We start from the raw sequence: 17,664 nt of genomic DNA on the forward strand, positions 1-17,664 counted from the left end.
GTTCCTTAAAGGGACAGATTTCAGCTCTGTCCATTCTTTTACACAAACGTCTGTCAGAAGTTCCGGACGTTCAAGCTTTTTGTCAGGCTTTAGCTAGGATCAAGCCTGTGTTTAAAACTGTTGCTCCACCATGGAGTTTGAACTTAGTTCTTAATGTTTTACAGGGGGTTCCGTTTGAACCCCTTCATTCCATTGATATCAAGTTGTTATCTTGGAAAGTTCTGTTTTTAATGGCGATTTCCTCAGCTCGAAGAGTCTCTGAGTTATCTGCCTTACATTGTGATTCTCCTTATCTGATTTTTCATTCAGACAAGGTAGTTCTGCGTACTAAACCTGGGTTCCTACCTAAGGTGGTCACTAACAGGAATATCAATCAAGATATTGTGGTTCCATCTTTGTGTCCTAATCCTTCTTCGAAAAAGGAACGTCTGCTACACAATCTAGATGTAGTCCGTGCCCTGAAATTTTATCTACAGGCAACTAAGGATTTTCGACAAACGTCTTCCCTGTTTGTCGTTTATTCTGGTCAGAGGAGAGGTCAAAAAGCTTCGGCTACCTCTCTCTCCATTTGGCTTCGTAGCATAATACGGTTAGCCTATGAGACTGCTGGACAGCAGCCTCCTGAAAGAATTACAGCACATTCTACTAGAGCTGTGGCTTCCACTTGGGCCTTTAAGAATGAGGCTTCTGTTGAACAGATTTGCAAGGCTTGGTCTTCTCTTCATACTTTTTCCAAATTTTACAAATTTGACACTTTTGCTTCTTCGGAGGCTGTTTTTGGGAGAAAGGTTCTTCAGGCAGTGGTTCCTTCCGTATAAAGAGCCTGCCTGTCCCTCCCGTCATCCGTGTACTTTAGCTTTGGTATTGGTATCCCATAAGTAATGGATGATCCGTGGACTGGATACACTTAACAAGAGAAAACATAATTTATGCTTACCTGATAAATTTATTTCTCTTGTAGTGTATCCAGTCCACGGCCCGCCCTGTCACTTTAAGGCAGGTAATTTTTCCATTAAACTACAGTCACCACTGCACCCTATGGTTTTCCTTTCTCTGCATGTTTTCGGTCGAATGACTGGTAATGGCAGTTAGGGGAGGAGCTATATAGCAGCTCTGCTGGGTGAATCCTCTTGCACTTCCTGTTGGGGAGGAGTTAATATCCCATAAGTAATGGATGATCCGTGGACTGGATACACTACAAGAGAAATAAATTTATCAGGTAAGCATAAATTATGTTATTATATTTATTAACCCCTAATCTGCACCCCCAACGTCGCCTCCACCTAACTACACTTATTAACCCCTAATCTGCCGACCGGACCTGAGCGCTACTATAATAAAGTTATTAACCCCTAATCCGCCTCACTCCCGCCTCAAAAACCCTATAATAAATAGTATTAACCCCTAATCTGCCCTCCCTAACATTGCCGACACCTAACTTCAAGTATTAACCCCTAATCTGCCGACAGGAGCTCACCGCTATTCTAATAAATTTATTAACCCCTAAAGCTAAGTCTAACTTTAACCCTAACACCCCCCTAAGTTAAATATAATTTTATTCTAACAAAATAAATTAACTCTTATTAAATAAATTATTCCTATTTAAAGCTAAATAGTTACCTGTAAAATAAATCCTAATATAGCTACAATATAAATTATAATTATATTGTAGCTATGTTAGGATTAATATGCTTGCGTTTATGTGTGTATACATCTGTACATGTATGTGTGCATGTGTATGCTTGCGTTTATGTGTGTATACATCTGTACATGTATGTGTATATGTATACACATGTGTATGCTTGTGTTTATGTGTGTATACATCTGTACATGTATGTGTGTATGTATACACATGTGTATGCTTTCGTTTATGTGTGAGTACATCTGTACATGTATGTGGGCATGTGTATGCTTGTGGTTATATGTATAAATCTGTACATGTATGTGTACACATGTGTATGCTTGCGTTTATGTGTGTATACATCTGTACATGTATGTGTATATGTATACACATGTGTATGCTTGCGTTTATGTGTGTATACATCTGTACATGTATGTGGGCATGTGTATGCTTGTGTTTATGTGTGTATACATCTGTACATGTATGTGTATATGTATACACATGTGTATGCTTGCGTTTATGTGTGTATACATCTGTACATGTATGTGTGTATGTATACACATGTGTATGCTTGCGTTTATGTGTGTATACATCTGTACATGTATGTGGGCATGTGTATGCTTGTGTTTATGTGTGTATACATCTGAACATGTATGTGTATATGTATACTCATGTGTATGCTTGCGTTTATGTGTGTATACATCTGTACATGTATGTGGGCATGTGTACACGTGTGTATGCTTGCAGTTATATGTATAAATATGTACATGTATGTGTGCATGTGTATGCTTGCGTTTGTGTGTATACATCTGTACATGTATTTGTGTATGTATACACATGTGTATGCTTGTGTTTATGTGTGTATACATCTGTACATGTATGTGTGTATGTATACACATGTGTATGCTTGCGTTTATGTGTGTATACATCTGTACATGTATGTGTGTATGTATACACATGTGTATACTTGTGTTTATGTGTGTATACATCTGTACATGTACGTGTGTATGTATACACATGTGTATGCTTGTGTTTATGTGTGTATACATCTGTACATGTATGTGGGCATGTGTATGCTTGTGTTTATGTGTGTATACATCTGTACATGTATGTGGGCATGTGTATGCTTGTGTTTATGTGTGTATACATCTGTACATGTATGTGTATATGTATACACACGTGTATGCTTGCGTTTATGTGTGTATACATCTGTACATGTATGTGTATATGTATACACATGTGTATGCTTGCGTTTATGTGTGTATACATCTGTACATGTATGTGGGCATGTGTACACATGTGTATGCTTGCGTTTATGTGTGTATACATCTGTACATGTATGTGTGTATGTATACACATGTGTATACTTGTGTTTATGTGTGTATACATCTGTACATGTACGTGTGTATGTATACACATGTGTATGCTTGTGTTTATGTGTGTATACATCTGTACATGTATGTGGGCATGTGTATGCTTGTGTTTATGTGTGTATACATCTGTACATGTATGTGGGCATGTGTATGCTTGTGTTTATGTGTGTATACATCTGTACATGTATGTGTGTATGTATACAAATGTGTATACTTGTGTTTATGTGTGTATACATCTGTACATGTACGTGTGTATGTATACACATGTGTATGCTTGTGTTTATGTGTGTATACATCTGTACATGTATGTGGGCATGTGTATGCTTGTGTTTATGTGTGTATACATCTGTACATGTATGTGGGCATGTGTATGCTTGTGTTTATGTGTGTATACATCTGTACATGTATGTGTATATGTATACACACGTGTATGCTTGCGTTTATGTGTGTATACATCTGTACATGTATGTGTATATGTATACACATGTGTATGCTTGCGTTTATGTGTGTATACATCTGTACATGTATGTGGGCATGTGTACACATGTGTATGCTTGCAGTTATATGTATAAATCTGTACATGTATGTGTGCATGTGTATTCTTGCGTTTGTGTGTATACATCTGTACATGTATTTGTGTATGTATACACATGTGTATGCTTGCGTTTATGTGTGTATACATCTGTACATGTATGTGTGTATGTATACACATGTGTATGCTTGCGTTTGTGTGTATACATCTGTACATGTATTTGTGTATGTATACACATGTGTATGCTTGCGTTTATGTGTGTATACATCTGTACATGTATGTGTGTATGTATACACATGTGTATGCTTGCGTTTATGTGTGTATACATCTGTACATGTATGTGGGCATGTGTACACGTGTGTATGCTTGCAGTTATATGTATAAATCTGTACATGTATGTGTGCATGTGTATGCTTGCGTTTGTGTGTATACATCTGTACATGTATTTGTGTATGTATACACATGTGTATGCTTGTGTTTATGTGTGTATACATCTGTACATGTATGTGTGTATGTATACACATGTGTATGCTTGTGTTTATGTGTGTATACATCTGTACATGTATGTGTGTATGTATACACATGTGTATGCTTGCGTTTATGTGTGTATACATCTGTACATGTATGTGTGTATGTATACACATGTGTATGCTTGCGTTTATGTGTGTATACATCTGTACATGTATGTGTGTATGTATACACATGTGTATGCTTGCGTTTATGTGTGTATACATCTGTACATGTATGTGGGCATGTGTACACGTGTGTATGCTTGCAGTTATATGTATAAATCTGTACATGTATGTGTGCATGTGTATGCTTGCGTTTGTGTGTATACATCTGTACATGTATTTGTGTATGTATACACATGTGTATGCTTGTGTTTATGTGTGTATACATCTGTACATGTATGTGTGTATGTATACACATGTGTATGCTTGCGTTTATGTGTGTATACATCTGTACATGTATGTGTGTATGTATACACATGTGTATGCTTGCGTTTATGTGTGTATACATCTGTACATGTATGTGTGTATGTATACACATGTGTATGCTTGCGTTTATGTGTGTATACATCTGTACATGTATGTGTGTATGTATACACATGTGTATGCTTGTGTTTATGTGTGCATACATCTGTACATGTATGTGTGCATGTGTATGCTTGCGTTTGTGTGTATACAGCTGTACATGTATGTGCGCATGTGTATGCTTGTGTTTATGTGTGTATACATCTGTACATGTATGTGGGCATGTGTATGTGGGTATGTATACACATGTGTATGCTTGTGTTTATGTGTGTATACATCTGTACATGTATGTGGGCATGTGTATGCTTGTGTTTATGTGTGTATACATCTGTACATGTATGTGTGTATGTATACACATGTGTATGCTTGTGTTTATGTGTGTATACATCTGTACATGTATGTGTGTATGTATACACATGTGTATGCTTGTGTTTATGTGTGTATACATCTGTACATGTATGTGTGTATGTATACACATGTGTATGCTTGTGTTTATGTGTGTATACATCTGTACATGTATGTGTACATGTGTATGCTTGCGTTTATGTGTGTATACATCTGTACATGTATGTGTGCATGTGTATGCTTGCGTTTATGTGTGTATACATCTGTACATGTATGTGTGTATGTGTATGCTTGCGTTTATGTGTGTATACATCTGCACATGTATGTGTGCATGTGTATGCTTGCGTTTATGTGTGTATACATCTGTACATGTATGTGGGCATGTGTATGCTTGTGTTTATGTGCGTATACATCTGTACATGTATGTGTATATGTATACATATGTGTATGCTTGCGTTTATGTGTGAGTACATCTGTACATGTATGTGGGCATGTGTATGCTTGCGGTTATATGTATAAATCTGTACATGTATGTGTACACATGTGTATGCTTGTGTTTATGTGTGTATACATCTGTACATGTATGTGTGTATGTATACACATGTGTATGCTTGTGTTTATGTGTGTATACATCTGTACATGTATGTGTGTATGTATACACATGAGTATGCTTGTGTTTATGTGTGTATACATCTGTACATGTATGTGTGTATGTATACACATGTGTATGCTTGTGTTTATGTGTGTATACATCTGTACATGTATGTGTGTATGTATACACATGTGTATGCTTGTGTTTATGTGTGTATACATCTGTACATGTATGTGTGTATGTATACACATGTGTATGCTTGTGTTTATGTGTGTATACATCTGTACATGTATGTGTGTATGTATACACATATGTATGCTTGTGTTTATGTGTGTATACATCTGTACATGTATGTGTGCATGTATACACATGTGTATGCTTGTGTGTATGTGTGTATACATCTGTACATGTATGTGTGTATGTATACACATGTGTATGCTTGTGTTTATGTGTGTATACATCTGTACATGTATGTGTGTATGTATACACATGTGCATGCTTGTGTTTATGTGTGTATACATCTGTACATGTATGTGTGTATGTATACACATGTGTATGCTTGCGTTTATGTGTGTATACATCTGTACATGTATGTGGGTATGTATACACATGTGTATGCTTGTGTTTATGTGTGTATACATCTGTACATGTATGTGTGTATGTATACACATTTGTATGCTTGCGTTTATGTGTGTATACATCTGTACATGTATGTGTGTATGTATACACATGTGTATGCTTGCGTTTATGTGTGTATACATCTGTACATGTATGTGGGTATGTATACACATGTGTATGCTTGCGTTTATGTGTGTATACATCTGTACATGTATGTGTGTATGTATACACATGTGTATGCTTGCGTTTATGTGTGTATACATCTGTACATGTATGTTGGTATGTATACACATGTGTATGCTTGTGTTTATGTGTGTATACATCTGTACATGTATGTGGGTATGTATACACATGTGCATGCTTGTGTTTATGTGTGTATACATCTGTACATGTATGTGTGTATGTATACACATGTGTATGCTTGTGTTTATGTGTGTATACATCTGTACATGTATGTGGGTATGTATACACATGTGTATGCTTGCGTTTATGTGTGTATACATCTGTAATTCCTGATTGTGGCAGCTACAGTGTGCCTTTGCAATACATATTTACACTAATTCCTTCTTGTGCCAGCTAAGTGTGCCTTCTCAATATGATAGTACAATAATATTTGAGTTTGCCAGCTTACCATGTGCCTTCTCAATAACAATGTACAGTAATCCTTGACTGTGCCAGCTACAGTGGGCCTTCTCCGTACTACAGTACAGAAGTCAATGAGTGTGCCAGCTACATTGTGCTTTTTTAATGCCATTTTACAGTAATCCCTGAGTCTGCCAGCTACACTGTTTACTCTTGATATATATATTTACAGTAATCCCTGAGTGTGCCACTACAGTGTTCCATCCCAATACCAGCCGTCAGTAGTCCCAGTGAGTGCCAGCTACAATGTGACTTCTCAATACTAGTTTACAGCAGTCCCTGAGTGTGCCAGCAACAGTGTGCCTTCTCTGTATCATTGTACAGTAATCCCTGAGTGTGCCAGCTACAGTGCGCCTTCTCTGTATCATTGTACAGTAATCCCTGAGTGTGCCAGCAACAGTGTGCCTTCTCTGTATCATTGTACAGTAATCCCTGAGTGTGCCAGCAACAGTGTGCCTTCTCTGTATCATTGTACAGTAATCCCTGAGTGTGCCAGCTACAGTGCACCTCCTCTGTATCATTGTACAGTAATCCCTGAGTTTGCTAGCTACAGTGCGCCTTCTCTGTATCATTGTACAGTAATCCCTGAGTGTGCCAGCTACAGTGCACCTTCTCTGTATCATTGTACAGTAATCCCTGAGTGTGCACGCAACAGTGCGCCTTCTCTGTATCATTGTACAGTAATCCCTGAGTGTGCCAGCTACAGTGCGCCTTCTCTGTATCATTGTACAGTAATCACTGAGTGTGCCAGCTACAGTGCGCCTTCTCTGTATCATTGTACAGTAATCCCTGAGTGTGCCAGCTACAGTGCGCCTTCTCTGTATCATTGTACAGTAATCCCTGAGTGTGCCAGCTACAGTGCGCCTTCTCTGTATCATTGTACAGTAATCCCTGAGTGTGCCAGCAACAGTGCGCCTTCTCTGTATCATTGTACAGTAATCCCTGAGTGTGCCAGCAACAGTGCGCCTTCTCTGTATCATTGTACAGTAATCCCTGAGTGTGCCAGCAACAGTGCGCCTTCTCTGTATCATTGTACAGTAATCCCTGAGTGTGCCAGCTACAGTGCACCTTCTCTGTATCATTGTACAGTAATCCCTGTGTGTTCCAGCTACAGTGTGCCTTCTCTGTATCATTGTACAGTAATCCCTGAGTGTGCCAGCTACAGTGTGCCTCCTCTGTATCATTGAACAGTAATCCCTGTGTGTTCCAGCTACAGTGCACCTTCTCTGTATCATTGTACAGTAATCCCTGAGTGTGCCAGCTACAGTGCACCTTCTCTGTATCATTGTACAGTAATCCCTGAGTGTGCCAGCTACAGTGCACCTTCTCTGTATCATTGTACAGTAATCCCTGAGTGTGCCAGCAACAGTGTGCCTTCTCTGTATCATTGTACAGTAATCCCTGAGTGTGCCAGCTACAGTGTGCCTTCTCTGTATCATTGTACAGTAATCCCTGAGTGTGCCAGCTACAGTGCACCTTCTCTGTATCATTGTACAGTAATCCCTGAGTGTGCCAGCTACAGTGTGCCTTCTCTGTATCATTGTACAGTAATCCCTGAGTGTGCCAGCTACAGTGCACCTTCTCTGTATCATTGTACAGTAATCCCTGAGTGTGCCAGCTACAGTGCACCTTCTCTGTATCATTGTACAGTAATCCCTGAGTGTGCCAGCAACAGTGCACCTTCTCTGTATCATTGTACAGTAATCCCTGAGTGTGCACGCAACAGTGCGCCTTCTCTGTATCATTGTACAGTAATCCCTGAGTGTGCACGCAACAGTGCGCCTTCTCTGTATCATTGTACAGTAATCCCTGAGTGTGCCAGCTACAGTGCGCCTTCTCTGTATCATTGTACAGTAATCCCTGAGTGTGCCAGCTACAGTGCACCTTCTCTGTATCATTGTACAGTAATCCCTGAGTGTGCCAGCTACAGTGTGCCTTTTCTGTATCATTGTACAGTAATCCCTGAGTGTGCCAGCTACAGTGCGCCTTCTCTGTATCATTGTACAGTAATCCCTGAGTGTGCCAGCAACAGTGTGCCTCCTCTGTATCATTGTACAGTAATCCCTGAGTGTGCCAGCTACAGTGCGCCTTCTCTGTATCATTGTACAGTAATCCCTGAGTGTGCCAGCTACAGTGCGCCTTCTCTGTATCATTGTACAGTAATCCCTGAGTGTGCCAGCTACAGTGCGCCTTCTCTGTATCATTGTACAGTAATCCCTGAGTGTGCCAGCTACAGTGTGCCTTCTCTGTATCATTGTACAGTAATCCCTGAGTGTGCCAGCAACAGTGTGCCTTCTCTGTATCATTGTACAGTAATCCCTGAGTGTGCCAGCTACAGTGCACCTTCTCTGTATCATTGTACAGTAATCCCTGAGTGTGCCAGCTACAGTGTGCCTTCTCTGTATCATTGTACAGTAATCCCTGAGTGTGCCAGCTACAGTGTGCCTTCTCTGTATCATTGTACAGTAATCCCTGAGTGTGCCAGCAACAGTGCGCCTTCTCTGTATCATTGTACAGTAATCCCTGAGTGTGCCAGCAACAGTGCGCCTTCTCTGTATCATTGTACAGTAATCCCTGAGTGTGCCAGCAACAGTGCGCCTTCTCTGTATCATTGTACAGTAATCCCTGAGTGTGCCAGCTACAGTGTGCCTTCTCTGTATCATTGTACAGTAATCCCTGAGTGTGCCAGCAACAGTGCGCCTTCTCTGTATCATTGTACAGTAATCCCTGAGTGTGCCAGCTACAGTGCGCCTTCTCTGTATCATTGTACAGTAATCCCTGAGTGTGCCAGCTACAGTGCGCCTTCTCTGTATCATTGTACAGTAATCCCTGAGTGTGCCAGCTACAGTGCACCTTCTCTGTATCATTGTACAGTAATCCCTGAGTGTGCCAGCTACAGTGCGCCTTCTCTCTATCATTGAACAGTAATCCCTGTGTGTGCCAGCTACAGTGTGCCTTCTCTGTATCATTGTACAGTAATCCCTGAGTGTGCCAGCTACAGTGCACCTTCTCTGTATCATTGTACAGTAATCCCTGAGTGTGCCAGCTACAGTGCACCTTCTCTGTATCATTGTACAGTAATCCCTGAGTGTGCCAGCTACAGTGTGCCTTCTCTGTATCATTGAACAGTAATCCCTGAGTGTGCCAGCTACAGTGCGCCTTCTCTGTATCATTGTACAGTAATCCCTGAGTGTGCCAGCTACAGTGCACCTTCTCTGTATCATTGTACAGTAATCCCTGAGTTTGCCAGCTACAGTGTACCTTCTCTGTATCATTGTACAGTAATCCCTGAGTGTGCCAGCTACAGTGCGCCTCCTCTGTATCATTGTACAGTAATCCCTAAGTGTGCCAGCTACAGTGTGCCTTCTCTGTATCATTGTACAGTAATCCCTGAGTGTGCCAGCAACAGTGCGCCTTCTCTGTATCATTGAACAGTAATCCCTGTGTGTTCCAGCTACAGTGTGCCTTCTCTGTATCATTGTACAGTAATCCCTGAGTGTGCCAGCTACAGTGTGCCTTCTCTGTATCATTGTACAGTAATCCCTGAGTGTGCCAGCTACAGTGCACCTTCTCTGTATCATTGAACAGTAATCCCTGTGTGTTCCAGCTACAGTGCGCCTTCTCTGTATCATTGTGCAGTAATCCCTGAGTGTGCCAGCTACAGTGCACCTTCTCTGTATCATTGTACAGTAATCCCTGAGTGTGCCAGCTACAGTGCGCCTTCTCTGTATCATTGAACAGTAATCCCTGTGTGTGCCAGCTACAGTGCGCCTTCTCTGTATCATTGTACAGTAATCCCTGAGTGTGCCAGCTACAGTGCTCCTTCTCTGTATCATTGTACAGTAATCCCTGAGTGTGCCAGCTACAGTGCGCCTCCTCTGTATCATTGTACAGTAATCCCTGAGTGTGCCAGCAACAGTGCACCTTCTCTGTATCATTGTACAGTAATCCCTGAGTGTGCACGCAACAGTGCGCCTTCTCTGTATCATTGTACAGTAATCCCTGAGTGTGCCAGCTACAGTGCGCCTTCTCTGTATCATTGTACAGTAATCCCTGAGTGTGCCAGCTACAGTGCACCTTCTCTGTATCATTGTACAGTAATCCCTGAGTGTGCCAGCTACAGTGCACCTTCTCTGTATCATTGTACAGTAATCCCTGAGTGTGCCAGCTACAGTGCACCTCCTCTGTATCATTGTACAGTAATCCCTGAGTGTGCCAGCTACAGTGCACCTTCTCTGTATCATTGTACAGTAATCCCTGAGTGTGCCAGCTACAGTACGCCTTCTCTGTATCATTGTACAGTAATCCCTGAGTGTGCCAGCTACAGTGTGCCTTCTCTGTATCATTGTACAGTAATCCCTGAGTGTGCCAGCTACAGTGTGCCTTCTCTGTATCATTGTACAGTAATCCCTGAGTGTGCCAGCTACAGTGTGCCTTCTCTGTATCATTGTACAGTAATCCCTGAGTGTGCCAGCAACAGTGTGCCTTCTCTGTATCATTGTACAGTAATCCCTGAGTGTGCCAGCTACAGTGCACCTCCTCTGTATCATTGTACAGTAATCCCTGAGTGTGCCAGCTACAGTGCGCCTTCTCTGTATCATTGTACAGTAATCCCTGAGTGTGCACGCAACAGTGTGCCTTCTCTGTATCATTGTACAGTAATCCCTGAGTGTGCCAGCTACAGTGCACCTCCTCTGTATCATTGTACAGTAATCCCTGAGTGTGCCAGCAACAGTGTGCCTTCTCTGTATCATTGTACAGTAATCCCTGAGTGTGCCAGCTACAGTGCACCTCCTCTGTATCATTGTACAGTAATCCCTGAGTGTGCCAGCTACAGTGCGCCTTCTCTGTATCATTGTACAGTAATCCCTGAGTGTGCACGCAACAGTGCGCCTCCTCTGTATCATTGTACAGTAATCCCTAAGTGTGCCAGCTACAGTGTGCCTTCTCTGTATCATTGTACAGTAATCCCTGAGTGTGCCAGCAACAGTGCACCTTCTCTGTATCATTGTACAGTAATCCCTGAGTGTGCCAGCTACAGTGCACCTTCTCTGTATCATTGTACAGTAATCCCTGAGTGTGCCAGCTACAGTGCACCTCCTCTGTATCATTGAACAGTAATCCCTGTGTGTTCCAGCTACAGTGTTCCTTTTCAATGCCATTGTGTAGTAACCTCTGAGTGTGCCAACTATAGTAGGCCTTCTCAAAACCATTGTACAGTAATCCATGAGTGTGCCAATTACAATGAACCCTCTCAATACATTTTTACAGTAATCACTCTACAGTTTGCCCCTTGAAACATTTTTACAATTATCACAGTAATCCCTGAGTGTGCCAACTACAGTGTACCTTCTCTATATCATTGTGCAGTGACCCATGAGTAGTGATGTCGCAAACCTAAAAATTTGGGGTCGCTAACGGAGAACTCAAACTTCCACAAAAGTTTGCGAACGGGCGAACCGGGCGAACCGCCATAGACTTCAATAGGCAGGCGAATTTTAAAACCCACAGGGACTCTTTCTGGCCACAATAGTGATGGAAAAGTTGTTTCAAGGGCACTAACACCCGGACTGTGGCATGCCGGAGGGGGATCCATTGCAAAACTCCCATGGAAAATTACATAGTTGATGCAGAGTCTGGTTTTAATCCATAAAGGGCATAAATCAGCTAACATTCCTAAATTGTTTGGAATAACGTGCTTTAAAACATCAGGTATGATGTTGTATCGATCAGGTAGTGTAAGGGTTACGTGTAAGGGTTACGCCCGCTTCACAGTGCGCAGTGTAGGTGATATACCTGCCCTGACCATGCTTTGCAGACCAGGTATCAGTGGTCAGATGGACCCTTGCCCCAACACTGTGTGCCAGACATGCCATTATAGCAGACTTATATGGCTTTGGCGTTGCTTTTTGGGAATTAGAAGGCTGCTAAATGCCACTGCGCACCACACATGTTTTATGCCCAGCAGTAAAGGGGTTAATTAGTGAGCATGTAGGCAGCTTGTAGAGTTAATTTTAGCTTAAGTGTATTGTAGTAGACAACCCAAAGTATTGATCTAGGCCCATTTTGGTATATTTCATGCCACCATTTCACCGCCAAATGCGATCAAATAAAAAAAATTGTTCACTTTTTTACAAACTTTAGGTTTCTCACAGAAATTATTTACAAACAACTTATGCAATTATGGCATAATTGGTTGTAAATGCTTCTCTGGGATCCCCTTTGTTCATAAATAGCAGACTTATATGGCTTTGGCGTTGCTTTTTGGTAATTAGAAGGCTGCTAAATGCCACTGTGCACCACACGTGTTTTATGCCCAGCAGTGAAGGGGTTAATTAGGGAGCATGTAGGCAGCTTGTAGAGTTAATTTTAGCTTAAGTGTAGTGTATTAGACAACCCAAAGTATTGATCTAGGCCCATTTTGGTATATTTCATGCCACCATTTCACCGCCAAATGCGATCAAATAAAAAAAATTGTTCACTTTTTCACAAACTTTAGGTTTCTCACATAAATTATTTACAAACAACTTATGCAATTATGGCATAAATGGTTGTAAATGCTTCTCTGGGATCCCCTTTGTTCAGAAATAGCACACTTATATGGCGTTGGCATTGCTTTTTGGTAATTAGAAGGCTGCTAAATGCCACTGCGCACCACACGTGTTTTATGCCCAGCAGTGAAGGGGTTAATTAGGGAGCATGTAGGGAGCTTGCAAAGTTAATTTTAGCTTAAGTGTAGTGTAGTAGACAACCCAAAGTATTGATCAAGGCCCATTTTGGTTTATTTCATGCCACCATTTCACTGCCAAATGCAATCAAATTTTAAAAAAACTTAATTTTTTTTCGCAATTTTAGGTTTCTCCCTGAAATTATTTACAAACAGCTTGTGCAATTATGGCACAAATGGTTGTAAATGCTTCTCTGGGATCCCCTTTGTTCAGAAATAGCAGACATATATGACTTTGGCATTGCTTTCTGGTAATTAGAAGGCCGCTAAATGCTGCTGCCCATCACATGTGTATTATGGCTAGCAGTGAAGGGGTTAATTAGGTAGTTTGTAGGGAGCTTGCAGGGTTAATTTTAGCTTTAGTGTAGAGATCAGCCTCCCACCTGACAAATCAGACCCCCTGATCCCTCCCAAACAGCTCCCTTCCCTCCCCCACCCCACAATTGTCCCCGCCATCTTAAGTACTGGCAGAAAGTCTGCCAGTACTAAAATAAAAGGTTTTTAATTATTTTAATTTTTTTAGCATATTTACATATGCTGTGGTGTAGCATCCCCCCTTAGCCCCCAACCTCCCTGATCCCCCCCCCCCCCCCCCCCCCAAAACAGCTCTCTAACCCTCCCCGTCTGCCTTATTGGCGGCCATCTTGGGTACTGGCAGCTGTCTGCTATTATTTCACAGTCAAAAAAGTTTTTTGTTTTTTTTAAATGTACACTACTGTTACACCAGATATGAGTGGTGGCACTGGGAAAGTGGGCACAGTATACGCTGTGAGCCTGACACACACGCTGGCAGGCAGGCAACTGCAATTAGATTACACAGGAAAAAAAAAAAAAGCAGACTGATGTTCTAACCCTAAAAAGGGCTTTTTGGGGTGCTGTCCTTACAGCAGAGATCAGATGAGTCCTTCAGGACTGTAGTGGACACTGAATACAATAGCCTAGCTATTGATTTCCCTATTAAATCAGCAGCAGCTACACTGTCCCTCCTCTCACTAAGAATGCAGCTTCCAAATGAATCTAAAATGGATGCTGTCCAGGAGGTGGGAGGGTCTGGGAGGGAGGGTCTGCTGCTGATTGGCTGTAATGTGTATTCTGACTGTGAGGTACAGGGTCAAAGTTTACTCAATGATGACGAATAGGGGGCAGATCGAACATCGCATATGTTCGCCCGCCGAGGCGAACGCGGACATGCTATGTTTGCCGGGAACTATTCGCCGGCGAACAATTTGCGACATCACTACCCATGAGTGTACCCACTACAGTGTGCCTTCACAATACCATTGTACAGTAATCCCTGAGTTTGTCAGATATAGTGTGCCTTCTCAATGTCATTTTAAAGTAATCCCTGAGTATGTCAGCCTACTGTCTGCCTTGGGCATATCCCCAGGTATGTTTCTATGTCAGCATATGTGTGGAGGCCTCTATGTCATGAGCATATTCTATAGTTTAAATTGTAGTGGCCCGAGAGTCAGGGGAGTATCATTTAATTCTCAGACCCAGGCAACACAATGTCTTGAGCTGGCTCTCTATTAGATCAATTGTGTGATGTTGAAAAGAAATTAACAACAGTGTTCCTATATTTTTGCATCTTTAACTGTTTATTGTTGGATGCCATTGAAAAAAAAAAAGCTTAATCTTTCATTCTCCCTCTGCCTCTCTTTTAAACAAGTCAGTAGATAAACTTAACCTCAGGCTAAACAAATGGCAATACCCATGTCCACAGGTAAGCTTTCTTTAGAGCATCAGGGAAAATTTTACTCTGAGCAGGCCTGAGGCAGCTGTACTGGCATGTTACTCATACACATATTGCTATACGTTATGACAATAAGCCTGGTTTCCCAGTGCTGAGTCTATTGCTTCAAATAAGACAAGGTAATTGCAAACAATACGTCCAAAGACAGGAGCCATATATTTAGAAGGGTGCTAATTATGAGAGAAATAATGCTTTTAAAGTATGAATGGAAATCATAGTCCTGTCAGCTCTAGCTGTTTCTCTGCAAGTTTCAATAATTTGAAGTCAGTCTTGCTGACTTTTAGCATCAGCAGTTTCAGGACTTTGATGGAAGTTCATTCATAAAAATCAATACTTAAAAAGTGACACTTTTTGTTCCAAAACCAATAATTCTCACAAATTTTCATCCAGGAGGTTGACAGCTCTGAATAAAGTATAAGATGCAACTCCTTCTCACTACACATGAACAAATAGCAGTGTCATTCTTAGGAAGGAAATGTGAGGTAATTATTTATTCCTTGTCTAAAATAATTAGATAACAAAGTAAGTGAACTTTTTTTGAAGGTTAGTTAAAATATTACTGAAGTATGAATTACCTCTAGTTTTCTGCATTGAGTAAAACATGTTTTATCAAGTTTCATGGTAAAAAGGTCATAGGATTCACATTTTGTTCTTCAATAATTTTTAAATAATCCTTTTTGTATTAAGATATGTAAAAAGATTTTATAGCTATTAAGGGCTAGATTACAAGTGGAGCTCTAATTTATTGCGTGCCGTTAATGGGCAAATTTGCGGGCGCACAATAAATAACCAGCCATTACAACTGGCTAGTAAATGCTACCGCAAGCTCAAGGTAGCAATTAGTGCTCCAAAAATTAACCAGAGGTCAGAGCTCTGGTTAATTTTAAAAATATCCCCTAATTGCCCCCAAACTTAAGACTAATGTTGTTTTTAAAAATAAAAAAAGAGTATAAGTTTTGTTTTTTAAAATAATAACTGCACGAAGCCATTTTTAGGGCTTAAGTGAGCGGGTATGGGGTGTTAGGAAAAAACCAGCACTGAAAAGTGCCTTTACATTGCGGTCTATGGGGACAGTGTGTTCACTGTAAATAAATATGTATATGCTTATATACGCAACTTCCCCACTTCGCTGTGTTAGGATCTCTGCCGTGTTTAACAGCATGAGAACGAGGATCCCATTGGAGCCTATGGAAGCGCGCTCTCATGAGTGCAAAGCTTCCCTGCAATGCAAATGTGAGGTTGTGTTCGCATTTTGCTGAACTTGTAATACCAGCACACATTTACGTGCGCTGGTATTAATGAGTGGAGCGCAAATATCGTGCTCGCATAAGCAATATTTTACGATCCATTCGTGATCTGGCCCTAAATAGGATAAACAATACAAAGAAAGAGGCCAAAAAGGGAGAAACCTTGTACAAAATGATATACAAAGAAGTGATCTCGGCTGACCTGTATGTGAAAACAGTACTTATAAAGCTGTAACATAAAGACGCTATGTCTTCCAGACATTCATGCCTCCACCATATTATTTATAGCGCTCACCCTCTACTTGTGCCTCGTCTGGCTGGTCCCGTGATCTCTTGGCGGTGGAGCCTTACCAGCTGTCACGCGTGATCTCGGGAATTCTCTTATCCACTCCATGGACTCATCACAGTCTACGTTAGACCGATCTCCAATCCCGATGACAACAGGTCACATGGTACAGAGGAAACCAATCACAGGTCAGCTGGCTGCCCAAACAAGACAAAGGATGGACACTGGCGATCCGTAACAGAGAAAATGAAAGCAAAAAGTTCTGTACTTGAAAACAAAGCATTTTATTGTAGAAAGTTTAAACAATGGGACATTCATATGGAGGACCATAAAAAGAAAGTGCTGTGTATCAGGATGGCATAGGTGTTTAGGCCTAAACTGCAAACATAGCCTAACACACCTGATACACAGTTACAATTTATACATACTCTGGATTTCTCATTGGCTAAAAACAATTTAGAAATACACACCTTCCTATATCTCATTAAAGGAGTAGACTCCTTATATTCATAGAAAAACAGTTTAATAAACAGAGATAATTTAAAGAAGTGCAAAACAATAAACCTACCCCCCCCCCCAGCATATTAGATATAAAGTAGTTAAAGCATGTCACTAAAAGGTAATACAGTTAATCATTACAACCACAGCCTAGAAATGACAGCAACATAGTATCTAAACACTAAAAAATTATAAAGTTATATCTTAAAGGTACACTGAACCCAAATGTTTACTTCATGATTCAGATAGAGCATGAAATTGTTAGCAACTTTCTTATTTACTCTTATCAATTTTTCTTTGTTCTCTTGCTATCTTTATTTTAAAAGCAGGAATGTAAATCTTAGCAGCCAGCCCATTTTAGATTCAGCACCATAGATAGCGCTTGCTTATTGGAGG

This window comes from Bombina bombina, chromosome 2 (genome assembly GCF_027579735.1).
Source record: "Bombina bombina isolate aBomBom1 chromosome 2, aBomBom1.pri, whole genome shotgun sequence".
NCBI classification, from domain to species: domain Eukaryota; kingdom Metazoa; phylum Chordata; class Amphibia; order Anura; family Bombinatoridae; genus Bombina; species Bombina bombina.